The following is a 24,680-nucleotide window of genomic DNA, read 5'->3' as shown; positions in this document are numbered from 1 at the left end:
TATTTGACAGACAGAGGTCACAAGTAGGCAGAGAGGCAGAGAGAAGGGAGGAAGCAGGCACCCTGCTGAGCAGAGAGCCCAATGCAGGGCTCCATCCCAGGACCCTGGGATCATGACCTGAGCCGAAGGCAGAAGCTTTAACCCACTGAGCCACCCAGGCAACCCTGTCCATTTAGTTCTTATGCTGATTTTTTAAATCACATTTTTTGTTATTGAATTGTATGAGATCTTTATATATTTCGTGTATTAATCCCCTTTCTGATTATATGGCTTGCAAAAAATTTCCTACTGTTCTGTAGTTTGCATTTTCCTATTTGTTACTTATGTTGTACAAAAGCTTTCATTTGATGTAGTGTCATTTGCCAGTTTTTGCTTCTATTGTTGGTGCTTTTTGATGTACTATCCAAACAATTATTGCCAAGACCTATGTCAAGGAACATCTTTCCTACATTTTCTTGTAGGAGCTTTGTAATACCAGGTCTCATGTTTAAATCTTACATGCATATCCAGTTAATTTTTGTGAGTGCTGTAAGATGGGGTCCAAAGCATTTGCTCTCTATGTGCTTCTCCGGTTTTCCTAATGCCATTTGTTGACTTCCCATTGGGTGCTCTTGGATCCCTTGTTGAGTATTAGTTCACCACATAAGCAGGAGATTAAATACGGCCTCTCTGGTCTGTGTGTCTATTTTTGTGCCAGTTCCATATGATTTTATAATGTAGCTTTGTAGTATAGTTTGAAATCAGTAAGTGTGGTATTGGTATCTCCAGCTTTTTCCTCAATATTATTTTGGCTATTTGGGGTCTTCTGGGCTTCTGTACAAATTTTAGGATTGCTTTTTACAGAAATAGAAAGAATGCCCTTGGTATCTTGAGGCAGATTGTGTTAAAATCTATATTGATGGTTGTGGGTATTATGTATATTTTAACCATATTAGTTCTTCCTATCCATGAACACGGGATGTGTTTTTGTCTTCAGTTTCTTTCACTGAAGTCTTAACACTATATACTGTACAAGTCTTTCATTTTTTGGGTTAAATTTACTTCTAAGTATTTGTTGTTTTTGATTCTATTGTGAATGCAATAGTTTTTATTTCTTCTTAAGATGTTTCAGCCTTACTATATAGAAATAAAATTGCTTTACGTATGTTTAGTTCCAACAGTTGATTTGGTTGCATCTTCTGGATTTTCTATATATAGCATCTCATCATCTGCAAATAATGTGTTTTAATTCCTCCTTGCTGATAAGTACGCATTTTGTTTTTTGTCTTGCTCAGTGGCTCCAGCTAGAGGTTCCAGTATTATACTGAATAAAAGTAGATAGTGAGCATCCTTCTTATTCTAGTTTTTAGAGGTAAAGTTTTCAGTATTTTTCCATTGAGTATAGTGTTCACTGTGGGAGTCTTATATATGGTCATTATTATATTGATGTATATTCCTTCTATATCCAATATGCTGAGAGTTTTTACCATTCAAAGATGATGTAGGGATGTATGGGTGTCTCAGTCAGCTAAGCCAAAGAATCTGCATTTCTGCTCAGGTCATGATCTCAGGGTCTGGGGATAGAGCCCCATGTTGGGCTACATGCTGGGTGGGAGTCTTCTTGAGAATTGCTTCTCACCCTCTGCTCCTCCCCCTTCTCACTCACTTTCTGTAAAATTAATAAATAAAAACTTACTGTATACAGCCAATGTTTTTCTGTAGCTATTGAAATGATCATGGGATTTTTATCTTTCATTTTATTAATATGATGTATTACATTAATTAGTGTATGTTGAAATACCCTTGCATCATAGGGATAAATTTTATGTGGTCTTGTATATAATCCTTGTTATATGTATTTGAATTTGGCTTGCTAATCTTTTGTTCAGAATTTTTCATCTACATTCACTGGGAATATTGGTCTGTACTTTTCTTCTAGTACCCTTATCTGGTATCAGGATGGAGTCTGTAGGTACTTCCTCATCCTTAATTCTTGGAAGATTTTGAGAAAGATGGGTGTTAATTTTTCTTTTAATGTTTGGTAGAATTCACCAATGAAGCCATCTGATCCTGTGTTGTTCCATATTGGGAAGTTTTTGACCACTGATTTAATCTTGCTTGTTACTGGTCTATTCAGATTTTATATTTCTTGGTAGCGATATTGGTAGCTTTTGTGTTTCTAGAAATTTCTTCATTTTTTTTTCTGGGTCATCTCATTTGTTAGGACCATAAGAGACTATTGTGAACAATTACATGCTATGACTTTCTATAGTATCAATTGCAAAGTCTGCTTTTTAATTTGTGATTTGAGTCTTCTTAGTCTCAAATCTCAATTTGCCAATTTTATCCTCTTGAAAAACCAGAATGGATCAAGTTACTGATTGTGTGTTGTCTATTTCATTTCTTTATGCTCTGATCTTTATTATTTCTATTTTTCTGCTACCATAGGACCTAATTTGTTCTTTTTTTATAGTTGGTATATAAAGCGAGGTTATTGAGATCTCTAATATCTCAGTGCATGCATTTATCACCATAAACTTTCCTTTCAGAACTGCTTTTGCTGTATCCCATTAGATTCGATATGTTGTGTTTATATTTTTATTTGTTTTAAAGTAGTTTTTTCCCTTTTGACTTTTTCTTTGACCCATTGGTTGTCCAGAACTGTATTCTTCCTTTCTCCGTATTTGCATATTATTCAGCTTTCATCTTGTGGTTGCAAAGATAGGTGGTAGGATTGCAATTTTTTAATTTCCTGACAGGTGTTTCATGCCCTATCATATGATCTGTTTTGAAAAATGTTCCCTGTTCCCTTTATAGGAACGTGGATTTGGTTACATTCTATATATGGCTAGTTAGTCCATTTTATCTAAAGCATAGTTCAACTCCAATGTTTCCTTGTTGGTTTTCTGCCTGGACAATATCCATTGTGGGCAGTGGGGCACTGAAATCCTCTACTGTTGCTTTGTTGTGTATTTTGATGCTCCAGTGTGGGGAATGAATATATATATACATACATACATAATACATATATATATATTTAAAATTATGGTATCTTTTGGATGCATTGATCTATTCATTATAATATCTTGATAGGTATTTGGCTTAAAGTGTACTTTGTCTGATTTAAGTAGAGCTATGCCTCTTTCTTTGGGAATATCATCTTTCACCCTTCAGATTGAGTATATGTGTCCTTTAGTTGTAAAATGAGTTTCTAAAAGGCAATATATAGTTGGGTCTTTTTTTTTTTTTTATCCTTTTAGCCACTCAGTGCTTTTTGATTAGTGAATGCAATTCATTTTTGATGAGAGGGATTATTAATACATAAAGACTTACTATTGTTATCTTACTGTTTGTTTTCTGGCTGTTTTGTACCTCGTTGGTTTCTTATTCCCACTGTTTCTGTCTACCCCTGTAGAATGGTGGTTTTTCATAGTTTTGCTCTGTCTCCCTTTCTATGTATGCCTCTAGATTTATCTTCATTTATACAGCTTCCATTCATATACTGTTCAACTTTTATGTTTTTTATATCACACTCTGTTTTTATATTGTGAATCTGTGAAGACATTATAGTAATGTGGTGAACACATCATTCTACTACAGAATTATAATTTAACCTGGATCACTAATTCTTTGCCTTTGCTGGAATACTGAGCACAGAGCTTCTGCTACTTGGAATTGGCTTCTTGGCACACAGTATCCTTTAAAGTTGAAAAATCATAAATAGAAAATGTACTTAATACACTAATGGACCAGACATTGTAACTTAATATAGCTTAGCTTCAACATGCGCAGAATAGTTAGATTAGCCTACAGTCAGGCAAAATCATCTAACACAAAGCCTATTTTATAATCTAGTGTTGAATATCTTGGGCAGTTTATTGAATACTATACTGAAAGTAGAAAACTGAATGATTGTATGGGTATAGAATGGTTTTAAATACGTTGGCTATTTACCCTCATGACTGCATGGCTGAGTGGGAGGTACGGCTCACCGCTGCTTCCTGACATTATGAGAGAAAATCATACCATGAAATACTAGACTGGGAAAAGACTAAAATTCAGAATTCAATATACAGTTTCTACTGTATATGTATTCTTTTCACACCACTGTTATTCAGGGACCACGTGCACTTTCATTTACCATTACATAAGCATTACATAAGCATTTTCATTTCAGCCTGAGGCACTGCTTTCAGCATTTCTTATAAGGCAGGTGTAGTAATGGTGAACTTTTTTTTGTTGGTTGTTGGCTGTTAGTCTGGGAAAGCCTCTCTCTTTCATATCTGAAGGAAGACTTTGCCAGATATAGTATCTTGGCTGACAGTTTTTATTATGTACTACTTTGTCATTCTCCTGTCCTCTCCTACTGCATTTCTGCCAAGAAATCTGCTTATAGTCTAATGGAGGTTCTTTTGTAAGTTAGTCTCTTGTTACCTGTCTTTATCACTTTAAAAGTCTTTATCACGGATGGCAGTTTGATTCTAGCATGTCCTGGAGAAGGTCTTTTTGCTTTGAACTAATAGGGTGTTGTGTTAGTTTCATGAACTTGTATGTCTACTACTATCCCCAGGTTTGGGAAGTTCCCAGCTTTTATTTTTCTAAATAAACTCTCTTCTCCATTATTCTTCTCTGCTCCTGGCATAACAGTAATTTTTTAAGAAGATTTTATTTTTTTATTGGACAGACAGAGATCACAAGTAGTCAGAGAGGCAGGCAGAGAGAGAGGAAGAAGCAGGCTCCCTGCAGAGCAGAGAGCCCAATGTGGGGCTTGATCCCAGGACCCTGGGATCATGACCTGAACCAAAGGCAGGGCTTTAACCCACTGTGCCATCCAGGTGCCCCCATAACAGTAATTCTTAAATACATATTTTTCTCATCAATGTTGCTAACTGTTGTAGGGTTTCTTGACTTCTTTGAAATCTTAGTTCATGCTCTCATTTCTGAATTCTTACCTTCCAGATTGGTAATTCTTCCTTTGATCTGCCTAATTTCTTAAGCTCTCTAATGCATTCTTCATCTAATTAATCAGATCCATAAGCTCCAGATTTTCTCTGGTTCCATTTTTTTTTCCAGGTCAAGATTTTATTTAAATTCAAGATAGTTAACATATCCTGTAGTACAGTTTCAGGAGTAGAGTTCAGTGATCATCACTTCCGTAAAACACTCAGTGCTCATCACAAGTGCCCTCTTCAAAGTACATCACCCATTTTGCCCATCCTACACCCACCTCCCCTCCAGCAACCTTCAGTTTGTTCTCTATAGTTGAGAGTCTCTTACAGTTTGCCTCCCTCTTTGTTTTGGTTCCATTTTTTTTAAATGATTAATTTCTTTGTTAGAGAACTCCTTCTGTTCATTACATTAGTGGATTCACCAAAATTCCTTTCTGAGTATTCTTGAAGCTCACTGAATGTCTACATGACAATTATTTTGAAATCTCCATCAGATCACAATATTCCAAGCCTTTGGTTTTGGTTGCTGGAGAATTATGACATCATATTACCGTGGCATTATATTGTTGGATGAAATGTTTTTCTGCCATTACTTTGTAAGTGTAGAAACTTTTATTAGTTATTTCATTATAGTTCCACAGACTAGCAAAAGAAAAAAAAATGAAAAAACAAACAGAAAATAAAAAAACAAAAACAAAAACAAAAAACCCTTCTTCCATTTTCCACAAGATGGCATTATAATTCACATTGATGGTTTCTCTTTACCTGAGTTGGTTCTGGGTCTAAAGTGTTTAAAGGAGGTTTAAAGGTGGTTGCAAATGACATTAGAGATAAAGGGCTGGTATCCAAGATCTAAAAAGAACTGCTCAAAATCAACACCCAAAAAACAAATAATCCAGGCAAGAAATGGGCAAAGGACATGAACAGACACTTATAGACAGTTCTCTAAAGAAGACATACAAATGGCTAACAGACACATGAAAAAATGTTCAACATCACTAGCCATCAGGGAAATACAAATCAAAACCCCACTGAGATAACATCTTACACCAGTTAGAATGACAAAAATTAACAAGACAGAAAACAACAAATGTTGGTGAGGATATGGAGAAAGGAAACCCTTTCACACTGTTGGTGGGAATGCAAGGTGGTACAGCCACTCTGGGAAACAGGATGGAGGTTCCCTAAGGTGTTAAAAATAGAGCTACCCTATGACCCAGAAATTGCACTAGGAGGTATTTAACCCCAAAATACAGATAAATGAAAAGGAGGAGCACATGTACCCCCAATCTGTGGAAGGAGCCCAGGTGTCCTTCAACATTTAAATGGATAAAGAGGATGTGGTCCATATATACAATGGAATATTACTGAGCCATCAGAAAGGATGAATACCTACCATTTGCATCGACATGGATGGAACTATGCTCAGTGAAGCAAGTCAGGCAGAGAAAGACAACTATCATATGGTTTCACTCATAGGTAGAACATAATTGCACAGAGGACCATAGGGGAAGGGAGGGAAAACTGAATGGGAAGAAATCAGAGATGGAGACAAACCATGAGAGACTCTGGAACCAAACTGAGGGTTACAGAAGGGACTAGGTGATGGGTATTAAGGAGGACCTGTGTGGTGATGAGCACTGGTTGTGGTAAGCAACTAATGAATCACTAAACACTACATCACAAAATAATGATGTACTATATGTTGGCTAAGTGAATGTAACAATTAAAAAAAAAAGTGATTGGCAGGGAAGGTATGGATCTAATACCTAAACTTTTGTGAAAACCCCTCCATGGAATGAGGACCCTTACGTGGGAGTACTCCCAGATTTCCACAGGCAGAACTCCTGCGGGAAGCAGGCAGTAGGGAACATGTTCCTTCTTAGCCCTTTGTTATTCTTATGTCTTTTCTTTCCTTTCTTCTCCATCCCCCCACCAGTCATGAGATCCTTCCCTAGAAAATCACGCTCTGTGTGCCAATCTCCAATCAGTCCTTCTCCACTAGGCTTTCTCCCTCCTCTGTTACCGTTGGTTACCATGGTTAACACACTAATCCCCATGGGAAAGCCCAGCCCACTGCATTGCCACCTTGGGAGGGGGACAGACTCCTTGAGATCTTTCCAGTCATTGCATTCCAGTAACCTGTGGTTCTCACGTCAGGCCAGATGGGCACCCACGAATTCCTTTGACTTGTGTTGTACTTGACAGTTTGGCTTTTTCTCCAGCTGCAATAATTGGGAGCTGGACAGGCTTAGTGACTCCCTTGAATCTGCAGTGCCATCAAGGTCCTATCCACAGGGAGGGAAGAAATCTCCTCAGTGCTCTAGGGTACTTTTTGCAGAGGCACTTTTGTTTGGTTATAAATGGCTCCTTAGCTGTAAATAAAAGGAGACGGAAAAGAATGACTAACACTGTCATCATGCTGATGGCAATGCTACTACACGTTCAGCTTGTTTTCCTATTGCTGTTCCTGGAAATTACAGTTAGCACCTTCATTTGAAACAATCTAAATTCAAATTAATTCTAATCGATGCCAACATTATATAAAAACATTGCTTGAGAAAAAGCCTCTGCTGTCTTACCCCTCCTCTGTAATGTTATTGCCCTATGAATTACAACTTTATATGTTGTAGCCACTCAACTCAGTTTTATAATTACTGATTTATGCAGATGCCTCTTAAAAAATACAAAGGTGAAATGTTACATATTTACTTATACTCTATCATAATATGTGTTAGGTTTGTTGGTGCTCTTTATTTCTTCATGTGGATTCAAGTTGCTATCTGGTATTTTCTTTCAGCTTTAAGAATTTCCTTTGGTGTTTTTGTAAGGCAAGTCTGCTAGTGTTTTGTTTTTTTTTTTTTTAATCAGAGTTATCTTAATGTCTACACTGTGTTTAAAGGATAGTTAAGCTGAGGGAGAGTTCTTCATTGACAGCTTTTTAATTTGCTCTTCAGAGAGGTCTTCTCACTGTCATCTGGCTTCTATGGTTTTTGATGAGAAGTCAGCTGTAAATCTGATGGAGGACCACTTGTATTTAATAAATCTTTTTTATTTGCTCTTCAACTTTTCTTAAATCTCTAATTTTTTTATCTAGAATAAATTAGGTTTTTGCATACAGGTTGATATTTTTCATGAAACTAGGAAGGTTTATGCCATTTTTTAAAAAGATTTTATTTATTTATTTGACAGACAGATCACAAGTAGGCAGAGAGGCAGGCAGAGAGAGAGGAGGAAGCAGGTTCCCTGCTGAGCAGAGAGCCCTATGCAGGGCTCCATCCCAGGACCCTGGGATCATGACCTGAGCCGAAAGCAGAGGCTTTAACCCACTGAGCCACCCAGGTGCCCCTATGCCATTAATTTTTAAAATGGGCTTTTGTTTCTGTTTTTTCCCCTTCCTCTCTTCTTTTGGGACTTCAATTAGTCATTTCTTGGTAAATCTCATGGTATTCCATTAGGCTTGAGTCCCTGTTTGTTTTTTGCTTTCCCATTTTCCCCCTCTGTTCTTTAGACAGGATAATCTTAATGACTTCTTTTCACATTCACAGATTGTCTCTTGTGCCAGCCCAAATCTATTTGAATCTCTCTAGTCACTTTTTGATTCCAATCACTTAATGTATCATATGCAGAATTTCTTTTTTATAATTAAAATTTCATTATTGATAGTTTCTATTTGAGACATCACTGTAAACTCTGTCCTGTAGCTCTTTGAAAATGTCTAAAATAGCTTAAAAATACTTATTCACTAAATGCAAAATCGGGTTCCCTTCAACATTTATATCAAATGTCTGGCTATGTGTGGAATGGCACACTTACTGTTATTTTGCATGTATTTTTTGGTGGTTGGTAAAACTAGACATCTTAGATATTGTAACAAGTTATTACATCTGTCCATTCCCAAGTTGGTTATGGCTAGTTTTTCTTTTTCTTTCTTTCTTCTGTTATTTAATTGCTGCTTAGTTGTTTAGCATACTTTCAGGAATAACCCTGTAGATTCTGTATTCCTTGCAGTGTGTGACCCTGGACTCTCCATTGGCATTACTTTTTAATACTTCTTCAAATTTTTAAGCATTGCTTTCTAGATATCAAACCTCATTTACTGTAATTGAGTGGTGGGTTGATGATAGGTCAACAGAATTCCTTTATTGTCTGTTTCATTTTTTTGAAGACACAACGTGTGTGACAAAGCATGCCTTTAAATTGCAGTTAGTAAAAAGAGAAGTGAGAGGTACAATTTAATTTTTTCTTTAATTTGCCTTCCCTAAGTCCTCATATATTAGAGAAACTTTGAAAATGTTTCATATATACCTATGCCAAGAAACTATAGTCTCCAGTACTCTTATAAAACGATGTTTTCAATTCTGCATTTAATTAGAGCACTGTATAATAAAAAATTCATGAGCCAAGTGGAGAAAGTTGAAGATTTAGACAGAAATGATTAAAGAACCTTGAAAATGATTTTTGTGGCAAGGTGAGAGTGTTCATTATGTACAGTCTGTCAAAGGACAAAAAGAGGAACAACATAACCGCTTTCCCACACGAATCTAAGGCATAAAGAACACAGAAGGGCTTAAAATGCTGAACAATATAGTGAAAAATGATAGAAACAAATTGAGAAGATCTTTAAAAGGGAACTAACATCAGGAGGATTTTCCCACTGCTCCCGTCAATGAATCTCTATTGAAATAGACAGCTACGGATTCTATCAGGCCGAAGTGTGAATGCCATAGTACCTGACTCATCAGCAATGTGGAAATCTAGAAAATTCATCAGTGGAAAATCTGTTACTCTGTTAGACTTACATTAATTATTATTTTTACTTTCATTTACTGGGGCTTCAGTTTAATTTCATTACTGGGTGATTTTATACATTTCATGTAATAAAAATGAAGAACACAGCTATAAGGCTATATGGATTTCTGGAGAAATGCCTACTTGAAAACATAATAGAATTTGCAAAACTCCCCAAAAGGATGAAGTAAATGATCTTACTGAGTAATAAAAAGAAAAAAAATTGAAAATTCAAGAGCTAAGAAAAAATATTAACAATCTATATACATATGTTAATTACCCAATATACATGAACCACATAGTACTTATGGATGGAATGCAAGGTTTTATATGTCACAGTAAACCCAGCCTGGGTCCTCAAGTTTGTTTTTGCTTAATAGCTTTTATTTTGTTAATGTGATGCATCACATTCATTGATTTGCAAGTAATGAGATTTCCTTGCCTCCCTAGGAAAAAACCCTCCTTGATCTTGGTGAATTATTGTGGAATTACTGCAGCATGTCATTGCTAATAGTTTGTTACTGATACTGCAGCTGTCTTCATGAGGAGTGTTGGCCTGCAGTTTTCTTTCCTTATTGTGTCTTTGTCTCCTTTTGCTACTCAAAGTTATCTGACAGTGAGGTAATAGTCAAGTGTACAATGATATAAATAAATACAGAGTACTGTCAGTGTATTTGGAAGAATACCTACCAGCATTGTATGAAGGTCCATGATGAAGGGGAGCAACGGAAGAGTTGAGGGTGACATGGGGATAGGAAAGATTTTTCAGGATGGAAATTCCATTTCTAACAACCCAAATACAAAAGGTGTTATGGTGCGCTCCTGAGACTAGTAGACATTCAGCCTGGATGTAAAATAATGTGTGTGGAATGGGACAGAGAAATGACATGGATTAGGAAAGCAGGAAGTAAATACTGGATACTGAAAGTTTGAATGGGTTTGTTAGGTTTTGAGTACAATAAAGTAGGTGCTTGATTTTCCTGTGTGAATATACAGATATATTATCTCAGAAGTATTTAATGAAACCAAAAGCTAAATTTAAAAAATAGACATATTATAGTTAAATGTAGAAGATCTTTAAAATATGTGTAGCATCTAAAAATGAAAAAATGAGAAAATTCTAACTTCCTCAATACTATTGGAAATCTGAGTCTCTCTCCTATTTAACCTTATGTGTATTCTTGCCTATAACTCTAATATTCCAAAAACTGTGCTTGTTGTACCTGGCACATTTCACGTATATGCATTTACCCAAAGAACACATGGTTCAGTTACATGAGTTTCTTGAAAACCTTATATAGACACATTGCATATCTCCCTCTGCTGCTTTTGATATTAATCTACATTTATTCCTGTGGCAGTGTAGAAGGGTTTCAGTTTGATGTAGTCATTTATTGTGCTTTCACAGGGTTGGTTGACTTTTCCTGTTGGAGCCAACACCAAGAACTGTGTCAGAGAACAGGCTACCTATGTTGTCTTTTAGGAATATTATTGCTTGAAGTCTTATCCATTTTGAGTTGATTTTATGTAAGGTCCAAGGCAGTGTTCCACTTTAATTCTTTTGCATGTGGCTGTCAAGTATTTTTTAACCATCATTTGAGGAAGAGACTGTCATTTTAGCATTGTATATTCTTACCTCCTTTGTCATAAATGAATTGACTATAAGTTCATAGGTTTTATTTCTGGACTCTATTCTGTTCCATTATTCTGTGTCTGCTTTGATTATTACAGCTTTTCAATATAGTTTAAAACTGGTGAGTGTGATACCTTCAACTTGATTCTTTTATCTCAAGATTTCTTTGGCTATTCAGGGTCTTTTGTATAAATTTTAGGGTTTTATTTCTATTTCTGTAAAGGATGCCATTGGTGTTTTTTTTTTAAGATTTTATTTCTAAATAAAAAAATTTAATTTAATTTAATTTTTATTTCTAATAAGACAGAGACAAAGCGAGAGGGAACACAAGCAGGGGGAGTGGGAGAGAGAGAAGCAGACCTCCTGCCGAGCAGGGAGCCTGTTGCAGGGCTTGATCCCAGGACTCTGGGATCATGACCTGAGCCAAAGGGAGACACTTAACCGACTGAGTCACCCAGGGGCCCTGTCATTGGTATTTTGGTGGGGATTGCAGATTGTTGAATCTATAGTTGCCTGTGGGGAGTAGGGACATTTAAACATTAAATCTTCTGATCTCTGAACACAGAATATTTCATTATTTCTTGCTTCAGTTTCTTTCACCACTTTTTTAAAGCTCTTACTGATTTATTCCTTGGTATTGTGTTCTTTATGATGCATTTATAACTGAAGTTGTTTTATTACTTTCACTTTATGGATAGCATAAGTGTATAGAAAGGTAACAGGTTTTTGTGGATTGATTTTGTACCTGCAACTTTACATAATTTGTTTATTCTAATAGTTTTTTGGTGGAGTCTCTAGGGTTTTCTGTATGTAATACATGTCGTCTGCAAATAGTGACCAACTTTTTTTTTTCCAATTTAAATACCTTTTATTCATTTTTCTTGCCTAATTGCTCTGGGTAGGACTTCCAAAGCAATGATGAATAAAAGCAGTGAGAATAAGCATACTTGTTTTTAGCATTTCATCACTGAGGATCATGTTAACCTATTGGCTTGTCCTCTGTTGCCTTGATTATGTAGAGGTACATCCCCTCTATACCCATTTTGTGTAGGGCTTTCATGATAAATTTCTGTTGAATTTTGTGAAATGTTTTTTCCTGCATCTGTTAGAATAATCCCATGATTTTTATCCTTCATTTTGTTAATGTGGTCTATCACAATCAGGGATCGGCACATGTGGACTAATCCTTGTATCCCTGGAACAAATCCCATTTGATCATGGTTTATAAGCCTTTTAATGTATTCCTGAATTTGGTTTGCTGTTATTCATCATTTTTATATCTATATTAATGAGGAATTTGGACTGAAATGTTCTTTTCTGGGGTCAATCCTCTCTGGGTTGTAAGAGTTTGGAATTTAGGCAAAGTTGGAGAGGGATTAGTATTCTTCTTCAGCATTCTGTAAAATTCACCAGAGAAGCCCTCTCTTCCTGGGCATCGGTTTGTTGCTAGGTTTCTGATGCCTGATTGAATCCCCTTACTAAAAACTGGTCTGTTTATATTTTCTACTTTCATGATTTAGTTTATGTAGATTGCATCTTTCTGGGATATTATTCATTTTCTCTTTCTGTCAATTTGTTGTCATATAATTGTTTATAGTAGGCTCTTAAAAGTGATAGCCCAGAAATATAAAGGCTTCTGAGATTTTCTCTTTCATGCCTCATTTCGAATCTTATCCCTTTTGGTCTTGGTGAGTCTGGCTAAAATTTTGCCAATTTAGTATCTTAGCTCTTATGAGGTTTTGTCCATTCATTTTCACTCTGGTTTATGTTATTTCTTTCCTTCAACTAACTTTGAAGTCAATTTCTTCTTTTTCTAGTTCCCTGAGGCCTACAGTTCAGTTGTGTGAGATCTCCCTTATGTCTTGATATAGGTGTTTACCACTATAAATTTCCCTCTTCGAAGTGCTTTCCCAAGTCCTATTTGTTTCAAGGTATTTTTAAAATTTCTCTTTGGACTTATTTGTAATGTAGTAGCATGTTTTTTCTTCTCCATATATTTGTAAGTTTTTCACTTTTTTCTTCGTAATTTCTATTTCATACTTTTCTTCTTAAAAAGTGTTTGATGATTTTAATGAATACTTGTGGCCTCACATGATCTATCTGGATAATGATCCATATGCTCTTGAAAAAGATGTATCTTCTGTTGCTTTTGGAGGGAATGCTGGACGTGTCTATTAAGTCCATCTGGTCTAACGTGTCCCATGAGGCTGATGTTTCATTACTGATTTTCTTTCTGAATGATCACTCCATGAATGAAAATGGAGTGTAAAAGTCTCCTGCTGCTATTGTATTTCATTCTGCTTTTCCCTTGAGTTCTGTTAATATTTACTACGTATAGTCATTTGCGCTTATTTTGGGTGCAGAAATATTTACAACTTCTTAGATTTTCCCCCTTTATTATGATGTAATGCCCTTCTTGGTCTCTGATTCCAGTCTCTGTTTTAAAGTTTGTCTGGTATAACTACCCTGTATTTCCTTTGTTTTTCATGTGGGTGGCACATTTGTTTCCATCCCTTTACTCCAAGTCTATCTAGATCTGAGGTCAATCTCTTATGAGTAGCATTTAGATGGATCTCATTTTTTAAATTAACATATAATGTATTGTTAGCCCCAGGGGTACAGTAGATGGATCTCATTCTTATATCCACTCAGTTACCCTATGGATCTGACCAAAGAATGTAGTCTACGTATTTATTGATAGGGATGTTCTTGATGCCATTTACTTATTCTGTTTATTTTTGTAGTTCTCTGTTGCTCCTTCTCTTGCTCCCTCTCTCTCGTTATCTCATTATTTTCTATACTGTATGCTTATATCATCTTCTGTTGATCTGCTATAGGTTTTTGCTTTGTGGCTAACATGAGGCTTATCTTTAGGTTGGTAACAGCTGAAGTCTGAATACATTTTAAGTATTGTAGCTACAGTCACTTTCACATCTTTGGTCTTTTAACTTTTATCAAGCTTGTGAGAGAGTAATCCAGAACCTTTACAATCTTAAATTATGCTGAATTTTACTATATATTTACCTTTCCGAGTGATACTTAGGCTTTCAAAAGCTTTCCTGTTCATTAGTGGCTTTTTTTTTAAGATTTTATTTTTTATTTATTTGACAGACAGAGATCACAGGTAGGCAGAGAGGCAGGCAGAGAGAGGAAGGGAAGCAGGCTCACTGCTGAGCAGAGAGCCCGATGCGGGGCTCGATCCCAGGACCTTGGAATTATGACCTGAGGTGAAGGCAGAGGCTTTAACCCACTGAGCCACCCAGGCGCCCCTCATTAGTGGCTTTTCATTTGAGCTCAAAGTCATCACTTCAACATCGTTGCAAGGACAGCATGCATTAGAAGGGTCTGAGAAGCCACTACACACTGATGCTATTGCCCCTGCACGAGACTGGTGTAGAGCCCCCCTGAGTGGTCTCCCCTGAGCTTATGGTTCTTTCATTAGAAAAGAGAGCACGGGGCGGGGGGCATCCAGCACCCTACCCTAGTGTTGTAGGTCACTTCATGGGTGCAAGTACTCTGATCTTGCCCCTTAGGGACTGTAGGGGAATTCATGAAACTCAACTACTTGGGACGTGATTGTGACAGTAGAGGGGTAAAGGCTTGCAACAACCCTCACTGGGAAACTGGGTTTATATATGCAAAGCCAAAGTAGCAGTCTTAACCAGCAGTTTTGTTTATCTACAGAACCAATGGGTGGCATATCTGACCAGGGAACTAGAGGAGGTGTAGGTTGACCTGATTTGGGCTTTCAAACAAGTAATTTTTCTATGTTGAGAACTTATTTGCCCAGGCAAGAGGCAAATCAAAACCCTTACTCATAAGGAGAGTAGCTCCAGGCCCCATCTGTCCAGAAGGATTGGCAAGAATGCAAGGAGGATGCATACTGAGAGCTGGGCAGAGCTGATTATTCCCAATACCAGTAGAAGAGTGTTCCTATGCTAGGTTTCGGGAAGGGCATTAATCCATAGCCTAACAAGAAGAGTAGCTACTGGTCATCCTAATGTAAAGCCTGCTTAGAAAACCTGGGAGTTCCCTTGAGCGGCCCCTCCCTGTCTTGTCCAAACAGGGAATTAAAACATAGCCCCATGCAGCACAGCCTGGCTCCGGGCCCCATCGGAGCAGAGAGCAAACAACAACACCTGGAAGCTGTATCCCCCAGCAACACTCAGGCCAAGACCTGAGCAGGCAGCACTGACCATCTGCGGTGCAAACAATACTGGGGTTGTGGGTTAGCAAGCTTGTCTAGCTCCAAGAGCACACAGACAACTAAAATGAAATTAGGAAAATTGCATGACCACAACAAGATCAGAGAAACCCTAAGCAACAACAAGAAAACAGAAATCTTAGAGTCAATAAATGCAGTGATTGAACTGTAGAGTTCAATAAAAACCTTCTTAGGTAGACACAGCCATGCAAAAGAATCAGCGACTAGAAGGTAGGACATTTGAAATGATCTAATCCAGAAGAACAATAATATGAAGGAAGCCTGAGGGAAATATGAAGCATAATGCAGGGGAAAGGATAGAAGGTATATAGAAAGAATAACAGCTTAAAACTTGGCAGACCTAAGGGGAGAAATAAACACAGATCAGAGGGTCTGAAGTAGCTGAAAAGTTGCCATCAACAGGGCTATAGTGAGACACATTTTATTACATCAACAAAAAAATCAAAGAACAAGAAATAATTTAAAAAGTAGCGAAAGAGAGAAGTAACAAACAAGCTAACAGCCCACAAGAATTGGTGGATTTTTCAGGCCAGCTGGAGAACTGAACAACAAATTCAGATATTTAAAGAAAACATATGTGTTACGTGGCTTTCAGTTTTTGCACAGGTCCTAATGTTATGGGTTTTGGGATTGTGTTGGACTCTGCTCTCAGTGGGGAGTCTGAAGATTCCCTCCCTCTACCCCTCCCCTCACTTGCTTTTCTCATGCTAATATAAAGAAATCTTAAAAAAAAAAAAAAAGCCATATGGTAAGTTGTTAGTTATGCAACCAACAACAAATGGGGAAATTGTGACATCAGTCACCTAAAATATGTGGGGCTAAAGGAGTCAAAGTTTAAGAACTACATTGAAATTATCACTTTAAAATAGAGCAGTATGATTTTATTTTATGTAAGCCTCCTGATAAACACAAGGGAAAATCTGGTAGCAATTTTACGAAAGAACATGGTAAAGTAATGGAAGTATGCTGATGTGAAAAGACATCAAAACACAAGATGTTCCTTTTTATCCGCTGCCTTAATGGATGTACAAAACAATAATTACTACACAGATGAAATTTTCAGTCAAAAGACAGAATGATTGAATGGATAAGAAAACAACATGTAATGATATTCTGCCTAAAGAAACTCAGTGTAGCCTTAAAGATACACAAGGACAGAGAGTGAAAAGACAGAAAAAGTTATTTCAAGCAAATGGGAACAACAAAACTACTGCAAGTTGGGGGGCGCCTGGGTGGCTCAGCTGGTTGGGCGACTGCCTTCGGCTCAGGTCATGATTCCGGAGTCCCGGGATTGAGTCCTGCATCAGCTCCCTGCTCAGAAGCTCTGAACTTCTCCCCTCTCATGCTCTCTCTCTGTCAAATAAATAAAAATAAGTAAGTAAGTAAATAAATAAATAAATAAAATAATTAAAAAAAAACTATTGCAAGTTGGGAAAAAACAACAGAGCAGGGGTAGCTACACTGACACAAAGTAGAATACCAACTAAAAATGATAAAGACAAAGAATATCATTATACAGTGATAAAGGGTTCCGCCCACAAAGATGTAACAATTGTACATGTCTGTGCTCCCCAAATCAGAACAGCCTAAATCTATACAGCAAAAACTAACAGAGCAAAAAGGAGAACTAATGTCCTCTACCGTGACCATATTGCTGCTTCACAGCCCCCTCTCAGCCACGGAGAGACCATCCAGATAGAGAATGAGTAATGGAAGAGATGTGAGTAACACTGTAGACTGCACAGACCCAGCAAATACAGTCCCCCTGTCCTGAAGTCAGAAGCCTTTACTAGTAGAAATGGCAAAAGAGGGAGGGGTCATTACTATTTCATAAAAGTGGTAATTCTGTTTGGATTTCTTGTGGTTAGTGCAAACAGAATTACCACTTTTATGAGATAGTAATAGTGCCAACAGGTACCAAAGCAGGTCTCTCAAAAAAGTGCAGTGGCATGAAGCAAACCTCTGGATAGTGGTGAAATCTGTACCCGTAAGGAATGTTTTCTAGGATAGGATGTATCTGAGGCCACACAACATACAGCAACTTAGAACAAGCAGCAAAGGCTTTCCTAAGATGGAAGTTTACAGCAACAAATGCCTACATTAGGAAGGAAGACCCCTGCAGAACCTAACTCTTATGCCTTAAGGATATAGGAGAGGAGGCCCAAATCCAACCCAAAGGAAGCACAAGTATGGGAGGAAAGAAAACTAACGCAGATATAAATGAAATAGAGAACATGAAAGCAGCAAAGATGAGTGAAACTAAGAGTTAAACAAAATGGACATACCTTTAGCTAGACTCCCAAGGAAAAGTTAGCATATCCATATCAACTAAATTATATGTAAGACAACTGATACCATGAAAATACAAATGATTATAATGGACTACTATGAATAACTATCGGCCAACAAACTGGACAGCCAAGAACAAATGAAAATAATTCTTTCAAACATACAAAATACCAAGAATGAATAGAAAGGAAAAGAAAATCTAAATATACCAGTTACTGGTAAAGAAAATGAATCTGCAAGCAAAACCCTCCCAAAGGAAAAATGGCCTCTCAGGTGAAATTTTACCAAACATTTCAAGAATTAACACTAGCATTTCTGAAACCCTTTAAAAAAAAAAAAACTGAGGAGAAGGCAATACTCTGAACTCATTTTACAAAGCCAGCATTGCTTTGGTATCAAATCCAGGGTGGCACACTACTGGAAATGAAAACTGTAGGCCAATCTCCTTGATGAGTATAAATGCAAAATAGAAAAAATAAAAAAAGAAACAAAATGCTGACAAACAGATTCAGCAGCACATTAAAAAGAACAATCATCTCAAATACAAGGATGGCTTAGCATTTGCAAATCACTATGCTACATCACATTAAAAGAATAAAAGAAGTGTATGATCTCTCAGTAGACCAAGTACTTGACAATGTGGAACATTTGCTCATGAAAGATGTTTAAAAATTATATATAGAAAATATGTATCTCAACATAACAAAAGCCATGTGCAGCACACACACAGTTAACATGATACTCAATAGGGAAAAGATAAAATGATGTCCACTCTTGCCACTTTGATATGACCTAGGCACACCTGCTGTCACTGCAATTGATTGTGCTTTGCAGATAAAATGCAATTTTTCCAAATTGAAGTTTTCTTGCAATCCTGCACTAAACAAGTCTATTGGTGCCATTTTTCCAACTGCATGTGCTCGCTTCGTGTTTCTGTGTCACATTTTTGTAATCTCCACAATATTTCGAACTTTTTCATTACTTTTGTCATGGTGATCAGTGACTAACTTGCTGGAAACTCAGATTAAGATTATTAGCATTATTTAGCATAAACTGCTTTTTTTTTTTTCCAAATCACCGTGTATACTTTTTATGCATAATGCTACTGCACATTTAATAGACATCAGTATATTGTCAATCTAACTTTGAAAAAAAGATTTATTTGAGACAGAAAGAGTGTGTGAGCAGGGGGAGCCTCAGAGAGAGAGAATCCTCAGGCAGACTCCCCACTGAGCACGGAGCCTAACGCAGGGCTTGGTGCCAGGACCCTGAGATTAGAAACAGCTATTTGATAGACTGAGCCTCCCAGGGACCTCTAAACCTAACCTTTACATGCGCTAGGAAACCACACTTCATTTGACTTGCTTTGCTGTGAACTTGGTTATTGTGATGGTCTGAAACTAAACTCACAATATCTCTGAGATCGGCCTGTTTTCTAATTCTTAACAGCAGCATTTAGGCAACGAAGAAATAAAAGATACCCAAAATTGGAAAGGAATAAGTAAAACTATTACTTCTTTGAATACGATGTAATACCACATCTATGAAACCTTAAATACTCCACCAAAACTGTTAAAAATAACAAGACAAATAGTTCAAAGGATATAAAATCAAGGCACAAAAATCTGTTGCATTTCTGTACACTCATAAAGCACTATTAGAGGAAAAAAAGTTAAGAAAATAAGTTTAAAAAGTTAAAATAATCCCATTTTCTGCTCTCTCAAGAAGAATAGAATGTCAAGGAACACATTTAGTCAAGGAGGTAGAAGACATATACAACGGCAGCTTTAAGACACCAGCGAAAGAACTGAAGATAACACAAACAAATGGAAAGATGTTTTGTGCTCGTGGATTAGAAGACTTAATATGGTAAAAATGTACATAGTTCCCAAAGCAATGCAAAGATTCAAGTGACATTTCTTATAGAAATAAGCAGTCCTAAGCCCTGGAAGGAATTAGAGAAGGCATCAAATTGGCAATCTAGAAAAAGAACAAAGCTGGAGGCCTCACATGCCTTGATTTCAAACTATAGCAGAAAGCTATGCTAATCAAAATAGTGTGGAAGCGGCATGGAAAGAGACACATGGATCCAAGGAACAGAGTGGAGAGCTTACAAAGAAACCCACACCTTTATGGTCAATTCATTTTTGCCAAAGGCAAGAAGACACACTGGGGAAAGGGGAGTCTGTTCAACAAATGGTGTTGGGGAAACTGGCCAGTTATCTGCCACAGAATTAAAAGTGGATGAAGGCTTGAAGGTAAGACCTGAAATACTACTCCTAGAAGACAATGTAGGCCTGCAGCTGTTGTCGGCAACGATATTTTGGACGGGACGCCAAAAGGAAAGGCAAAAGTAGCAGACTTAAACAAGTGCGACTACCTCAAACTAGAAAGTTCTGTACGCCAAAGCAAATACTCCACGAAACAAAGCAGCCTACCAGCTGGGGAGAAGACTTGTGAACTACGTCCCTGATAATGGGTTAATACCCAAAATATATAAAGAAATCCTACGAGACTGTAGCAAACAAGGGGCCTTTGAATGAAAAATGAGCAAAGGATCTGAGCTGATCTTTTTTCCGGGCAGACAGAGAGGGTCAGCAAGTACCTAAAGGGTGATCTACATCACTAATCATCAGGGGAGAATCGCAAATCTTTTTTTTTTTAATTTAAAGATTTTAATTATTTATTTGACAGCTAGAGATCACAAGTAGGCATAGAGACAGGCGGACAGAGAGTGGGGAAGCAGGCTCCCCGCCTAACAGAGAGCCCGATGGAGGGCTCGATCCTAGGACCCTGAGACCATGACCTGAACCGAAGGCAGAGGCTTAACCCACTCAGCCACCTAGGCACCCGAGAATGGCAAATCTTAACCGCAGTGTTACCACCTCGCACCTCTGAGAAAAGGTGTTACCGAAAAAACAAGAAATAGCAAGGCTGAGCAGAAAAGGAAACTCTAGTGCATTGTCGGTGGGAATGCAAACTGGTGAAGCCAGTGTGAAAGACAGAATGGAGGTTCCTCCAACAATTAAAAATGGAACGTACACTACGATCCAGGAATTGCACTTTGTGGACTTGCCTTAAGAAAATGAAAGCAGAGGATTCTCTCACAGATGCAGCTTGGGGCCTCAGGTGGGAGCACAGACATCTGGGCAGAGAGGTCAGGCTGGCAGAGCAGGAGAGGTACCTGTGGGGAGGGCCACAGGACCGCCCTGCTTTGCAGCTGTGCCCCCTGGGCCATGCCTTCTATTCCCTGGGCATGTGCTGGCCCCAAAGCAGGGACTCTGCCCACTTGGCATCCCTGCCCAAGATGTCTGCCCACCCTGTCCTCTGGGCATCCTTGGAGGTCTGCAGTCAGCTTAGACATTGCCTGTTTTGTCCCCTGTACCCCTTGGTTCTTCTCCCTGGCAGCTACAGCAAACACCCCAACTCATTTGATGGTTTATGTGTCCCAGAGCTTTTGTGAGCAGGGTCAATATCTTACAGTTGTATGCCTGATATATAGGAATTGATCAATAAATGCCACATGGGTGGTAAAACACACACACCAAAAACCATCACTGTAAAAACAAATGCACCCCATGTTTATCACAGCATTTTATATAATAACCATGATCTAGAAACATTTCCAGCACTGGAGAAATAGTGTAAATATATTTCACATTTTCTTTAGCTCTGTATTTGTGTGTGTGTGTGTACATACAGACATATACATATGTGTGCATACCATATATATATGGTGTATATATATATATACCTATATATAGACATATATATTGTAAAACATATAGGTATAATATATAAAATGGACTACTATTCAGCCAGAAAAACTGAATATTTTGCCATTAGTGACCACATGGATGAACTCTGAGGGCATCTTGCTAAATGAGGTAAGTCAGACAAAGAAAGATAAATACTGAATGATCACACTTACCTGTAGAATCCAACAAAATACCCAAGCTAGGGGACCTGGGTGGCTCAGTTGGTTAAGTGACCACCTTTGGCTCCAGTCATGATCCTGGAGTCCTGGGATCAAGTCCCGCATTGGGCTCCCTGCTCAGTGGGGAGCCTGCTTCTTCCTCTGACCCTCTCCCTTCTTGGGCTCACTTTCAAGTAAATAAATAAAATCTTAAAACATACACAGAACAGACTGGTAGTTGCCAGAGGTGGGGGTGAGGGAAATGAAATAATAGGGTTAAAATACACAGAATTGGACTTACCAAATAAATGAGGGAAATGGAACATACTTCAGGGGGAGTATAGTTAACACTATATTGGATATTTGAAAGTTCCTAGGAGAGTCTATTTTAAAAGTTTTCATCAGAGGAAAAAATTAAATACATGGAGAATCAGGTAGAATCTAGAACCTACCTCATAACTAGAATTATTATGGTCATCATTTCTCTAAATATACAAATATTCAATCATATGAGCTTTCATTGTATAGCATAATGTTACATGTTAATTCGATGTAAGTTAAAAAGAGTTTTGAAAGCTGTCTACACTAAGATGTCAGATTTAAAACACAGTTCTTGCATTGGCATAAGCATCTAGAAAAGCATTAATCTCTGCATTATAAAAACAAGGACATAGGAAAAAATTATAATATGCAAAGTGATTTTTTTCTTAAAATCAGTCTAAAAAAATCATTAGTCATTTCCTTGGCCTCAGTTATGTAGATACCTTTAGGAAGAAATTAAAAGAATAAATACATTGTTTTGCTTTAACAGTAAGTACACTGTCCTATTTTTAACTAGACATTTAAATAGACATTCATATGTCTAATTATGAACCAAATTCATCTTCTCTATTTTCATTCATGTTATAAATTATTTTTTAATTTTTATTTTTTAACATAATTTTTATCCCCATTAGTACAGGTCTGTGAATCGTCAGGTTTACACACTTCACAGCATTCACCATAGCACATACCCTCCCCAATGTCCATAACCCCACCCCCTCTCCCAACCCCCCGCGCCCCCCCCCCCCCTGCAACCCTCAGTTTATTTTGTGAGATTAAGAGTCACTTATGGTTTGTTTCCCTCCCAATCCCATCTTGTTTCATTTACTCTTCTCCTACCCCCTTAACCCCCCATGTTGCATCTCCTCTCCCTCATATCAGGGAGATCATATGATAGTTGTCTTTCTCCGATTGACTTATTTCGCTAAACATGATACCCTCTAGTTCCATCCACATCGTCACAAATGGAGATTTCATTTCTTTTGATGGCTGCATAGTATTCCATTGTGTATATATACCACCTCTTCTTTATCCAGTCATCTGTTGATGGACATCTAGTTTCTTTCCATAGTTTGGCTATTGTGGACATTGCTGCTATAAACATTCAGGTGCACGTGCCCCTTCGGAGCACCACGTTTGTATCTTTAGGGTAAATACCCAGTAGTGCAATTGTGGGGTCATAGGGTAGTTCTATTTTCAACATTTTGAGGAACCTCCATGCTGTTTTCCAGAGTGGTTGCACCAGCTTGCATTCCCACCAACAGTGTAGGAGAGTTCCCCTTTCTCCACATCCTAGCCAGCATCTGTCATTTCCTGACTTGTTAATTTTAGCCATTCTGACTGGTGTGAGGTGATATCTCATTGTGGTTTTGATTTGTATTTCCCTGATGCCGAGTGATATGGAGCACTTTTTCATGTGTCTATTGGCCATCTGGATGTCTTCTTTGCAGATATGTCTGTTCATGTCTTCTGCCCATTTCTGGATTGGATTATTTGTTCTTTGGGTGTTGAGTTTGCTAAGTTCTTTATAGATTTTGGACACTAGCCCTTTATCTGATATGTCATTTGCAAATATCTTCTCCCATTCTGTCAGTTGTCTTTTGGTTTTGTTAAATGTTTCCTTTGCTGTGCAAAAGCTTTTGATCTTGATAAAATCCCAATAGTTCATTTTTGCCCTTGATTCCCTTGCCTTTGGCGATGTTCCTAGGAAGATGTTGCTGAGGCTTAGGTCGAAGAGGTTCCTGCCTGTGTTCTCCTCAAGGATTTTGATGGATTCTTTTCTCACATTGATGTCCTTCATCCATTTTGAGTCTATTTTCATGTGTGGTGTAAGGAAATGGTCCAATTTCATTTTTCTGCATGTGGCCGTCCAATTTTCCCAACACCATTTATTGAAGAGGCTGTCTTTTTTCCATTGGACATTGTTTTCTGCTTTGTCGAAGATGAGTTGACCATAGAGTTGAGGGTCTATTTCTGGGCTCTCTATTCTGTTCCATTGATCTATGTGTCTGTTTTTGTGCCAGTACCATGCTGTCTTGATGATGACAGCTTTGTAATAGAGCTTGAATTCCGGAATTGTGATGCCACCAACTTTGGCTTTCTTTTTCAATATTGCTTTGGGTATTCGAGGTCTTTTCAGGTTCCATATAGATTTTAGGATTATGTGTTCCATTTCTTTGAAAAAAATGGATGGTATTTTGATAGGAATTGCATTAAATGTGTCGATTGCTTTAGGTAGCATAGACATTTTCACAATATTTGTTCTTCCAATCCAGGAGCATGGAACATTTTTCCATTTCTTTGTGTCTTCCTCAATTTCTTTCATGAGTACTTTATAGTTTTCTGAGTATAGATTCTTAGCCTCTTTGGTTAGGTTTATTCCTAGGTATCTTATAGTTTTGGGTGCAATTGTAAATGAGATTGACTCCTTAATTTCTCTTTCTTCTGTCTTGTTGTTGGTGTAGAGAAATGCAACTGATTTCTGTGCATTGATTTTATATCCTGACACTTTACTGAACTCCTGTACAAGTTCTAGCAGTTTTGGAGTGGAGTCTTTTGGGTTTTCCACATATAGTA

This window comes from Lutra lutra, chromosome 5 (assembly GCF_902655055.1).
Source record: "Lutra lutra chromosome 5, mLutLut1.2, whole genome shotgun sequence".
Taxonomy (NCBI): Eukaryota; Metazoa; Chordata; class Mammalia; order Carnivora; family Mustelidae; genus Lutra; species Lutra lutra.
Note: the sequence above shows the minus strand (reverse complement) of the source record.